General features: G+C 45.5%; 1 pseudogene; it reads left to right on the forward strand.

The window, feature by feature from the left end:
- The first annotated feature begins 3,228 nt into the window (after window positions 1-3,228).
- LOC126541078 (U2 spliceosomal RNA) lies at window positions 3,229-3,409 on the forward strand (annotated as a pseudogene).
- The last annotated feature ends 7,396 nt before the right edge of the window (window positions 3,410-10,805 follow it).

Genomic DNA, 10,805 nt, shown 5'->3' on the forward strand with positions numbered 1-10,805 from the left:
TAATAGATAACCACAGTTGCCCATGCTAGCCTTCGTTTAAGTCGCAATTTCAATTCTTTCATTAGCTGAACGAGACAATTATCATGATGCTAATGAACGCGGAAGAGTACTTTATCAGAGCACCTTTTGCCTTAGAGAAATTTAAAGTGGCAGAGATAAGGGAGGCCGAAAACAACAGCTCAACACAGACGCGCATTTCCTTCGCACAAGCACACGTTCTTTTCAGTGATTTGCTCCGCGTCGTCGACGTGAAGATGCAGGAGCTGTACCTTCGCGACCCTTTGAACCGTGAAAATAATTGTCCACATTTGGTACACATAGGAGAGAGTACGTGTCCTCCGAGACTTTAAGCACGTGTGGCACACCGCTCCGCCTGCTGGCATCGAGCCTCTCTGTTACGAGCACCTTTGTTTCTCATCTTCTCGTTCGTTCGTAGCGATGGTACCGGATCTGGCGTCCTTGATGCCATTAGTTAATATACGAGAATTTACTAGAAACATGCTTGCTCTATTAATTTTGCGTGTTACGGGACTCAATCGGGCAAAAAAAAAAAAAAAAAGGGATGTTCCACATCTGCCTGCCATGAGCCCTGAATGTCACTGCCAAACACTTTTCAGGACTAAGCATACCCAAGAAAATGGACAGATTAATGGTCGTCCCCGTAGCCCAATTGGCGGGACAACGCACGCGTAATGCGGAGAGGTTGTGGGTTCGTCTCCCACCGGCGACAAGTTATCTTTTCGCCTAAATTTATGTTCCTTTTTCCTCATTATTTTCTTAATTTCAATTTCAACCGCAGTTAACTACCCATATGCTTTCCTTGACTTCATTGCCTGTTGGCTTTATATGGCCGTGATTAATAAAAATTGAGCCCCTCTGTTTTTCTTCTGCTCGTTCAAGCTGCTGTCGGGACGTTTACGTGTGCAGTCGTGCAAACGCAGAAAATTGTGTTTGCACAGCGGAGTTAAACGGAAAAGGAGCCACACTCCCGGCCGTGTTAAATTTTATTTTGCCGCAGGTGGCGCCAGCGACTGGTGTCGCAGCGCCCTCTCGCCGTGCTGTGGTTGTCTATTGTGCCGCCACAGCAATATACTTTGTGCGCACACGTGCAGTCTTCTGCAAAAGTTTATGGGATACAGGATCTGCGAAAAAGCGCAATTCTTGCGAATCCTGGGCACAGAGCCTGGGATTCATCCTAAAGAAAATGGTTCTGTAAAAGTTAGAAGCGTCATGATTTAAAGGAGCAGAAATTGTCATTTACGGTGCGGAGCCTCTGTGCCATAGACTTTTGTGGCCTATATTGTACGCCATCTATGCACGTACGCGCGGTAGTGCAGCTGGCTGCTCCCTTTTCTGGGCACTCCGCCTGGAACAAAGGATATGTTGAAGTTATTGATGTCTTAAAGGTCAGTTAATACGATGACGCGAAGGTATACATGCACCCTTAATATTTGAATTTTTAGCAATCTCCTGACGGATTCAATCGAGTTAGGAAAAAAGCGGAAACTGCGAAGCGTCATTGATACAGCTGTATTGCCTGAAACATTACGTGCGTGTTGTCATTGTTTATACAGAACCGTTTCCTTTTTTTTTTTTGAATAAATCAAGATTTGACGAAATCGCTCACGTTAGCCGTCTAACCTCACAAGCCAACTTGTGACTTAGGCTGACCCGATAAGGCCAGTTCGTATCATTACCAATAGAAGTAATAATAAAAGAATTGAAGTTGTGACTCATGTACTGTTGGACTGTATATTTTTTTATTCATCCAGTGTTCTACTGAGTGCCATATTTCGTGTCACTATTCTCCCTTTTTACGCAAATTTGGTTCCTTTGCCAAGTGACAAGGAGCAGCCGGTGTCACCATAAAGGCGCCAACCTCTCCTAATATTCATTTCAATAAAAAAAAAAAGTTGTTATTGTTGTTGTTGTCGTCGTTGTCGTCATCGTTGTTGTTGTTGTTGTTGATGATGATGATGATGATGATTCGGCTGGAAACATAGCCCACGACTGCACGCCCAGAAGCAGAGCGAAAAAGACACAAAAACACGCGGTTGCTCTAATGCCTTGAACTTCTCTTTCAATACTTATCATAGTTAGCTAAAGAAATAGTACAGGAGGATGTGAGCGTCATGAAAAAAGCGGGACTTCCTGATGAGCTCGGTCCCGCTCTGGTGCGATTAGCCGCTGGAAAGGCCCGCGCACATAAGCAACGCTAATAAAGACGCACACACCAGTCGGTCGTTACTCACTTCTCCCATCGAGACGAGCGAAGCAACATCGATCAACCATGAATCGTTTCGCATTGTGTGCAGCTCTCCTTATTTTCGGCATGGCTTCGGGTAAGTAGTGAAATTCTTTTGAATGATTTTGTTTTCTAGCACTTTGAAAATAAAATAGGATTATGACACAGGTAGACCCCGCTTTCAGTTGCAAGACTTGTGCCTTGACCATAAGTCTCAGCCGAGTTGTTGTGATTTTATATTTCGATGTTATTGATGGTACACGTTGAATTGGAATGGTTAGATCTGTGTACGCCGTTTCATGCATCATCACTTAAGCTTGGAGTAGCATGCTGGGTAAGCCGCTAGGTCAAGGAAACCTCTTCAATTCCTAACAAACTATCCTCCCTCTATTGCCCTTTCTCCCCTTGTCGTTTTAATAGGGAGTCAAATCTGATTTCTCCATTCCTTTAAGGTAAAAACTAAACAAAACAAAACCTAGTCACTCTCATTCGGTACTTACTGAACCAACTGTGACGAAGTTGCTTATTGCATTTAAGGAAAATTTTAAGATTTGATTGACCGACCGCATGAAGGCCGAAAATTTTTGATTTAGTTTCTAGAACACATAAAAAGGAAAATAAATTCACGATGATAAGACCTTTCTTTTCGAAAGTGGAACTTTATAATTTCGTAACTTGGTAACAAAAGGTTCAATCCCGGTCGCTGCGGCCGTATTTCGAAGATGGCGAAATGAAAGGGGAAAAAATAGAGATAAAAAATTAATGAGCCATTCGACTCTGTGAAGGTGGATGACCGGCGAAGCTGCTTAGCACAGGACACGAAGGTGTCACAGAATTTAACGAAGGTACGAACTCATTTACCGTGATTTTCATACACATTCGCGTGGACGACGGGACCGCCACCACGGGAAAGCGTAAGGAAAGGAAAGTAGATACGCAAGCGCTTGGAACGCCGACAAAGAAAGGGCGGTGCGAACCTAGACATGGCCGACGTGGGTCAAAGTGTAATTTCGTTTCTTATCAGCCTAATGTCTGATACAGGTTCTATTTGGACCCAAGATATCGAAGGTATTTTTGCAAGTTGGCAGATTGCTTGAAGCCTATCTTCACCTTCGCCGCGGATCGGCCCAGTATAGCACAATCTCCGGGATCGGCCCAGTATTGCACAATCTCCGGGATCGGCCCATGGTTTTTGCACTTGTAGAGGAAAAGAATGTACAAAACACTAGCCTTAAACAGCTTCGCTGTAAAAAATGCAGCAGATCCAACGAGTCAAAGTCTATACACACCGAAGCTTTGTGGGAGTGCATAAAGAGTCGAAATATGTTTATTGAATTTCCACACTACGGAAGGCTATATTCAGGCATCGAACAGAGGCTAATGCAGCACCGCTACCGATGGATGGATGGATGGATGGATGGATGGATGGACGGACGGACGGACGGACGGACGGACGGACGGATGGATGGATGGATGGATGGATGGATGGATGGATGGATGGATGGATGGATGGATGGATGGATGGATGGATGGATGGATGGACGCTATGCTATGCTATGCTATGCTATGCTATGCTATGAGCGCCCCCTTTGGAACGGGGTCGTGGGTTGCGCCACCAAGCTCTCGTTATTATATTGACTAATGTCCTAGCTATGTTAAAGAAGAAAAAAAACACGATACATTTCCATAACAAAACTTTCTGAACACCCATTTGGGAACTTTGTCTTTGTACGCCTCCGCTGTTTGTCCTTTCCCTACTTTTGTTTCACCGATATTCTAATCGCTTCTTACTAATCTCTAGTGCGGTGATGTTTACTTTCCCGCTGCTCTCGCTGAACCCAAGGGCTTCAAGGAGGCCAGAGGTGCCTAAATCGACCGCTGTGCAGATATCTTCACATTCTAATAAAGGTGCTTCATCGTTTCTCTAGCTTTGCCGCTGCAAGCAGATGTTTATTTTTTCTTGTTGTATCTCGCTTTACAAGTGCGTGTTCTAAGGCATCCTGATCTCTCTTCAAAAAGTAAACAGCTTCCCTTTGAGTTATAAATTGTTTCTTTCCTGATTCCGTTTTTTCCTCACTCAAAGCAGCTTTCTTTTCCATTGCCGCCAACCATGAGATTATCTCAGCCTCTCTGATATTCCGCTTGACGTTCTTTGTTGCCATGTTGCTCATCATACAGGTCGCACACTTGCTGGTAAGCTTCCTAATTCTTTTCCTCCACTGTGAATCAATGTTTTTCCTGTACAAATACCTGAACACTCTCCCAGCCCATTTGCTTTCTTCCATATTCCTCAATCTTTCTTCACAATCAATTTTACTGTAAGCTTCCTTCACTTCAAAACTTGTCCAGCCCATTATCACCCTGCACAGCTTCATTTGTAGTCTTCCCATGAGCGCCCAGTGCGAGGCGTGCCATTGACCTTTGCTTGCCGTCGAGTCGTGATTTTACCCCTGATTTTAAGCAAACAACCGCATTTCCAAATGTAAGTCCTGGAACCATTTCCCCTTTCCACATACCTCGGAGCACCACGTACCTATTGTATCCCCACAGCGCTCTGTGTTTCGTTATGGCCGCATTTCTCTTCCCCTTTACTGTTGTTGTTTTTTCCTGTGTATCCATATATCTATTGCCTTCGTTTATCTATATACCAAGGTATTTATATTCTTTCACGCGAGGTATTACTTGGCCCTGAATTGACACTGTCTGTTCAATGTTTTCATCGAATATCATAACACCTGATTTTTAACGCTAAATTTCAGACCTAAATTTTTGCCTTCCTGTCCACAGATATTAGCCAGACGTTGCATATCACTTTGCTTGTTAGCTGGCAACACAATGTCGTCCACATAAAACAAACCTGGAAGATGCTGCTCTACTACAGTACCGGCCTGTTTGTATGAGAGATAAACCCGATATTACTTCCCTTTAGCGCCCTTTCGATCCTCATCATGTACATCATAAACCGCAGTGGGGATAAAGGGCACCCCTGCCTCAGTCCCTTGTTGATATCAACTTTCTCCTCGTTCCTCATCCCTTCCCATTCAACGCAAACTGTATTTTCTAGGTAAATCTCTTTCAAAAGTTGTATAAAATCATCTTCTAGGCCTTCCCCTTCCGAAATATCCCACAAGATGTTGTCATACGCGCCTGTAATGTCTACAAAGGCCACATATAACAGTCTCTTTTCTACTCTGAATATTTCAATACACTGAGTAAGGACAAATAAGTTACCATCTAGACGCCTAGCTATACTGAAGCCATTCTGAAGTTCTCCCAAAATGCCATTATTCTCTGCCCGAGCCTGCTGCTTTAATTTAATTACCTGCATTGCTAGTCTGTACATTACCGATGTAATGGTCAACGGTCTGTCTATATGAGTGAATTCTACCTTTCTCCCCCTTACTTTTATAAATTAAATTCATCCTACTTTGTCGCCAACTGTCTGGTATTCGTCTATCTCTTAAAGCTTTTTCGACTGTTTTCAATAGAGCTTCCTTAGTTTTTGGTTCTAGTTCAATAATCAGCCTAACGGGAACCTCGTCCAGCCCTGTGATTGTGCGTTTAGAAATTTTTTCTTCGGCTTTCTTCCAGTTGAAATTTGTCAGCACCAGCTCCTTTTCCATTAGCTTCTCTTTTATGCTTTTTTCTTCCTCAAATACAGCCTCGTCATTGCCTTGGAAAGATTCAGCTGTTATATTTCGGATGTTATTTACTGCCGCTTCCCCTTCCAGTTTGTTTCCATCTTCATCTAGGAAATGTTGTATTGTGCCATACTTCCTGCCTAATAAGTTTATGTGGTTCCAAAATATTCTAGGTGTGGCCTTCTTTTTCGCCCGTATTTCTGACAACCAACGTTCACTTTCACCTTTTATATTTCCTTGAACCAGTATTTGAACAATAGATTTTTTTTTATCTCCCGGTAGATTTCCCATTTTCTGGTTACATCATTCGGCGGTCACTGCGCTTTTCTTGCTGCTCTCAGGATGCTTTCTGTCGTTCTGCAATTGCTACTCGTATCTCCCTGTTGTGTTGGCTTTTCGGTTTCTTTTCTTTCTTTCCAACGAGCATGTTGCTCATTTTTCCGTATTTCTGTCGTTGTTACACTTAGAAACCCACTATATTCCCACTCTCGGCCATTTACCAAGTTCTACCTCGACTCTTATGACTATATTTGTCATTTGTTCAGCGTTCAAATTTGGACTGGCCATTTTGCCCACCTTGCTCTCTTTCCCATCCACATATCACATTTTTTAAAACCATGTGTTTTTGGTCACTCTTTATGCTGCTATACCTTTCCTCGTCAATCACCATTTCTCACAGCTTATCATGAATTCTTTGTCATCAGACAGTAATCAATGGTCGATTTCCGGTTTCCCTCTTACCACGTCGTCTGCCCGTCACACTTTGGCACTGTATTCACGATACCGAGATTATGTTGCTCACAAATATCTCCCCTTTCACCATTTCACTCTCTCCTACTGCCGAGGCCTCTCCCTGCTTTCCTTTGTTATCCTTTTCCGCGTGATTCGGACTTGACAAAGGGCATTGTCTCCTGCGTTCCAGCTTTTCCATTGTGACCGCCTCAAGGCAGGTGCAGCTCTTTCCATCTAACACCCTCCCCACATTGCCCGCACTCCACGTGCTTTGCCGACACTCCCTTTCCTGTCACCGCGGGAGCCCGTGTTCCATTGTCACGACCATTTTCGTTCAAGATGGCGGTCCTGTGCAGCTTTTCCTCGGCTCCTTGAACTCTTTTTTCCACCATGTTCCATGCATCAAGCTCCATATTTAGCTCATTATTTGAGCTCTTGGGCCTGTGTCACAAGCTCATCCTCGAAATCCTCTATTTTCTTTAGCCTAGCATAGACATGACACTGTCTGCCGATTGACTCGATGTCCTCTCCCTTCTCATCCGTCCCGTCGTCTACCTTGAGAGACCCTCCACACACTGCACGCTTTACCGTCTTTCTTGCCATGTGTTGCACTTGGCGTTCTCTAAGGCAAACGCCAAAGCTTTTGGCAAAGACCGATACACACAGAATTTAAATTCTTAAAATGCCGCAAAGTAATTATCACCAATGCTTCATAAGCAATAAATGCCGCACGGGCTTAAGGTATGACACGTGTTTGAAAGTGTTCAATCACGCAGCCACGCTTCCCTATACCAATGCAGACACACTATAACCACTAATATCTAAAAGTCTTGCCACTTCCAAACGTCTATTTAAAGGCTATAAAGACCTAACGTCCCGCATGGCTGCACGTGTAGAAACATGTGGCACGAAAGGACGCTCTGACTATCCCGCAAAAACAAACATACACGAAACACACCCGCGCACGTGGATGGTTGGATGGATGTTATGAGCGTTCCGTTTGGAACGGGGCGGTGGGTTGCGCCACCGAGCTCTTTCTGTTATGCTGCCTAATGTCCTACCTAGATTAAAAAAAAAGATAAAAAGGAAAAAGAAACATGATGAATTCCCATAACCAAGTTTTCTGATCTCCTATTGTGAACTGTGTTTTTCTACGCCTCAGTTTTTTTGCCGTTTCCCTACTTTTCTTCCTGCGCGGATGCGGGCGCAATCTGGTGATGGTGCAAAGAACCCAGCAGCGCGCGTGGCGCGCGTCCTGCTCTGTGATTGGTTGGCTTATTCGGCAAGAGAACAACCAGGCCGCAGCACTCACGGTCACGAAACCTGGCTAGGTTCGCCAAGAATAATCTTCGCTTGAAAAAAAAAAGCAAGAAAGGAAAACCGTTCGTGTACTTATATTTAGCTGCACGTTAAAGGACCGCCGGTGGTCGAAATTATTCCGAGGTATGCCACTATACGACGTGCCTCACAAACAGGTTATGGCTTTGGCACTTGAAACTGCCCGATTTAACTTAATTGTTTTTACTCGTAAGAAAATCCACCGAAATGAATAATACCAAACTAACGCGTGTTCATAGTATGCAAGTTATAATTACCCCGACCAGCCTTGGTAGCTCTGCTGCGGGGCTAATGTCATGAAGCTGCAACACCAGCAGCTCGAAGCGCTCTGCAAATACTGGATGCACTAAATCCAGTGCTTGCTAGCATCGTTTAAGCATCATGGCTCGATCAACAGTCCCCTTCCGCACTGAACTTAAAAGTGCGTCGATCTTTCAATGGAATGCCAGGGGTCTAAAGACCCGTATATCAGACTTTCGCCAATTCATTTTCACACATCGCTTCCCCATACTGGTCATTTGCGAACCAAATACATCAACTCCACTCAGACTGTCCGGTTATGAATCTTTCGTCTCGTCCACATGCGGTGCGAGCACGAAAGTGATCATCTACATCCGCACGGACTTAACATATGTCGCTAATGCGATAGAGCCTCATGACGACAACCAATATGTCTGCGTAAATGTCCAAAAGAAGAATGTGTCATTTACACTAATTGGAGCCTACATATCCCCAGCGGGTCACTTTGACGGTGAACGACTAAAGAAAATATTACTAATGAACAATGGCCCCTGGGTTATCACAGGTGATTTCAACGCGCATCACCAGCTATGGGGAAGCACTAAAATTGACTCCAAAGGCAAGAGCCTTGCCTCCTTTGCTGCCGACCATGATTTGTGCTGCGTGAATGACGGCAGCCCTACATTTCTGCGAGGCACGACCTACAGTAGCTGCTTGGATTTAACTTTGGTGTCACGGCGCTTTGCCTCGAGCGTCCAATGGTTTACAGACATAGAAACACATGGAAGCGACCATATTCCAACATACATAAAGATTAGAGGAGTTGAGCAACGCTCCTCTACTGCCTTGCGTACAGTTGATTGGTCAAAATTTCAGAAGGATATGGATGACACATGTCGGGAAGGCCTCTCACACACTATCGAAGAAGCAATCGCAGAAGCATTGAAAACATCCATCTGCTCGCTTCCAAGGTCAACAAGGCGAACAGATTTGGACATGGAACTGGAGAGGCTGCGTGCAGCACGCCGACAAGCGGAGAGGAGGTATCGGCGCACGAAGTCCGTCTTGGATCTGAGGGCTTCACGACGCATACAAAAGAAAGTCCAGCGTCGCATGGATAAATTGGAAGATAAGAGATGGAAAGCATTCTGTCAGTAGCTTGATCCCCGCAAATCGCTCTCGCACATGTGGAGAATGGTTAGGGGTCTTCGCTCATCTCCGCATCAAAGGAAGCCCTTCGCTGCTCTGGCCCTCTACCAACTCCGCTCGGAACTTCAAGTGGCTGAAGAGTTCTGTGCACGGGTTGCTGGGTCCGTGGCCATCATTACTGACGTAGCATTGAATGACATCCCTGAGGCACGTGTACCAGAAATGAACGTGCTATTTTCACTCGAAGAGCTCGATGCTGCGTTGGCGACCTGCCGGCGTTCTTCGTCACCAGGACCTGATGGCATCACGTATGCTGCCCTATGCCACCTTGGACATGACGCACGTGATGAGCTGCTCAACTACTACAATGAATCTTGGCAGAACGGCGCCGTTCCTAAACAATGGAAATCGAGCCGCTTGATCCCCATTCTGAAACCTGGAAAGTCTCCGCTTGAGATCTCATCATATCGTCCGATAGCGCTTTCGAGCTGCGTCGGCAAAGTGATGGAAAGAATGATTCTTGCTCGATTGGAATGGTACCTAGAACGATTCAACATCTATCCGGACGCCATGACAGGTTTTCGTCGAGGTCGCACGTCCATCGACAACGTCATCGACATCGTAACATGGGTCCAAAATCAAAAAAGCCTCAAGCGCCTATCTGCGGCACTTTTTCTGGATATAAAAAGAGCATACGACAACGTCGCCCACGAGGCCATACTAAACTCACTTGAGGCTGTTGGAGTTGGTGGCCGGATGTATCAATGGATTCGGGACTATTTGACTGAGAGGCGTTTTTTCTTACAGACCGAAGACGGCCCAACTTCAGACCATTCCATCTGCCGTGGTGTGCCGCAGGGTGGAGTGTTGAGCCCTATTTTGTTCAACCTCGTCCTGGTAGGACTAGCGGATTACCTACCGCAGACAGTACATGTCTCAATATACGCCGACGACATTTGCATCTGGGCCTCTGCGGTGACTCGCCCTCAGCTAAGAGCCAGGCTTCAGCGGGCGGCAACCATGACGGCTTCTTATCTCCGAGAGCAAGGCCTCAGTGTGTCTACTGAAAAGTGCGCATTACTTGGTTTTACGCGGAAACAAATGTCATCGTATCCTGTTACGATCAATGGTCAAGCTGTACTCTATGTTAAGACGCATCGCTTTCTGGGCGTCATCATTGACCGCAACCTCTCGTGGAGCCCTCACTGCGTCTATCTGAAGAAGAAGCTAGTCGCCATTGCTCAGGTCTTCCGATTTCTATGCGGGAAAAACTGGGGTACACCAGTCCATTCTATGTTGCAGCTGTACAGGGCTTTGTTTCTCGGACTCCTTCGTTACAGCCTACCAGTATTGTCAAATGCATGCAAGACGAACTTTCGCGCCTTGGAGAGCATACAAGGTCAAGCCCTACGCACGTGTTTAGGGCTGCCTAGGTGCACCTCAACAGCAGCGACAATCGC

Source organism: Dermacentor andersoni, chromosome 2, assembly GCF_023375885.2.
Source record: "Dermacentor andersoni chromosome 2, qqDerAnde1_hic_scaffold, whole genome shotgun sequence".
NCBI lineage: Eukaryota > Metazoa > Arthropoda > Arachnida > Ixodida > Ixodidae > Dermacentor > Dermacentor andersoni.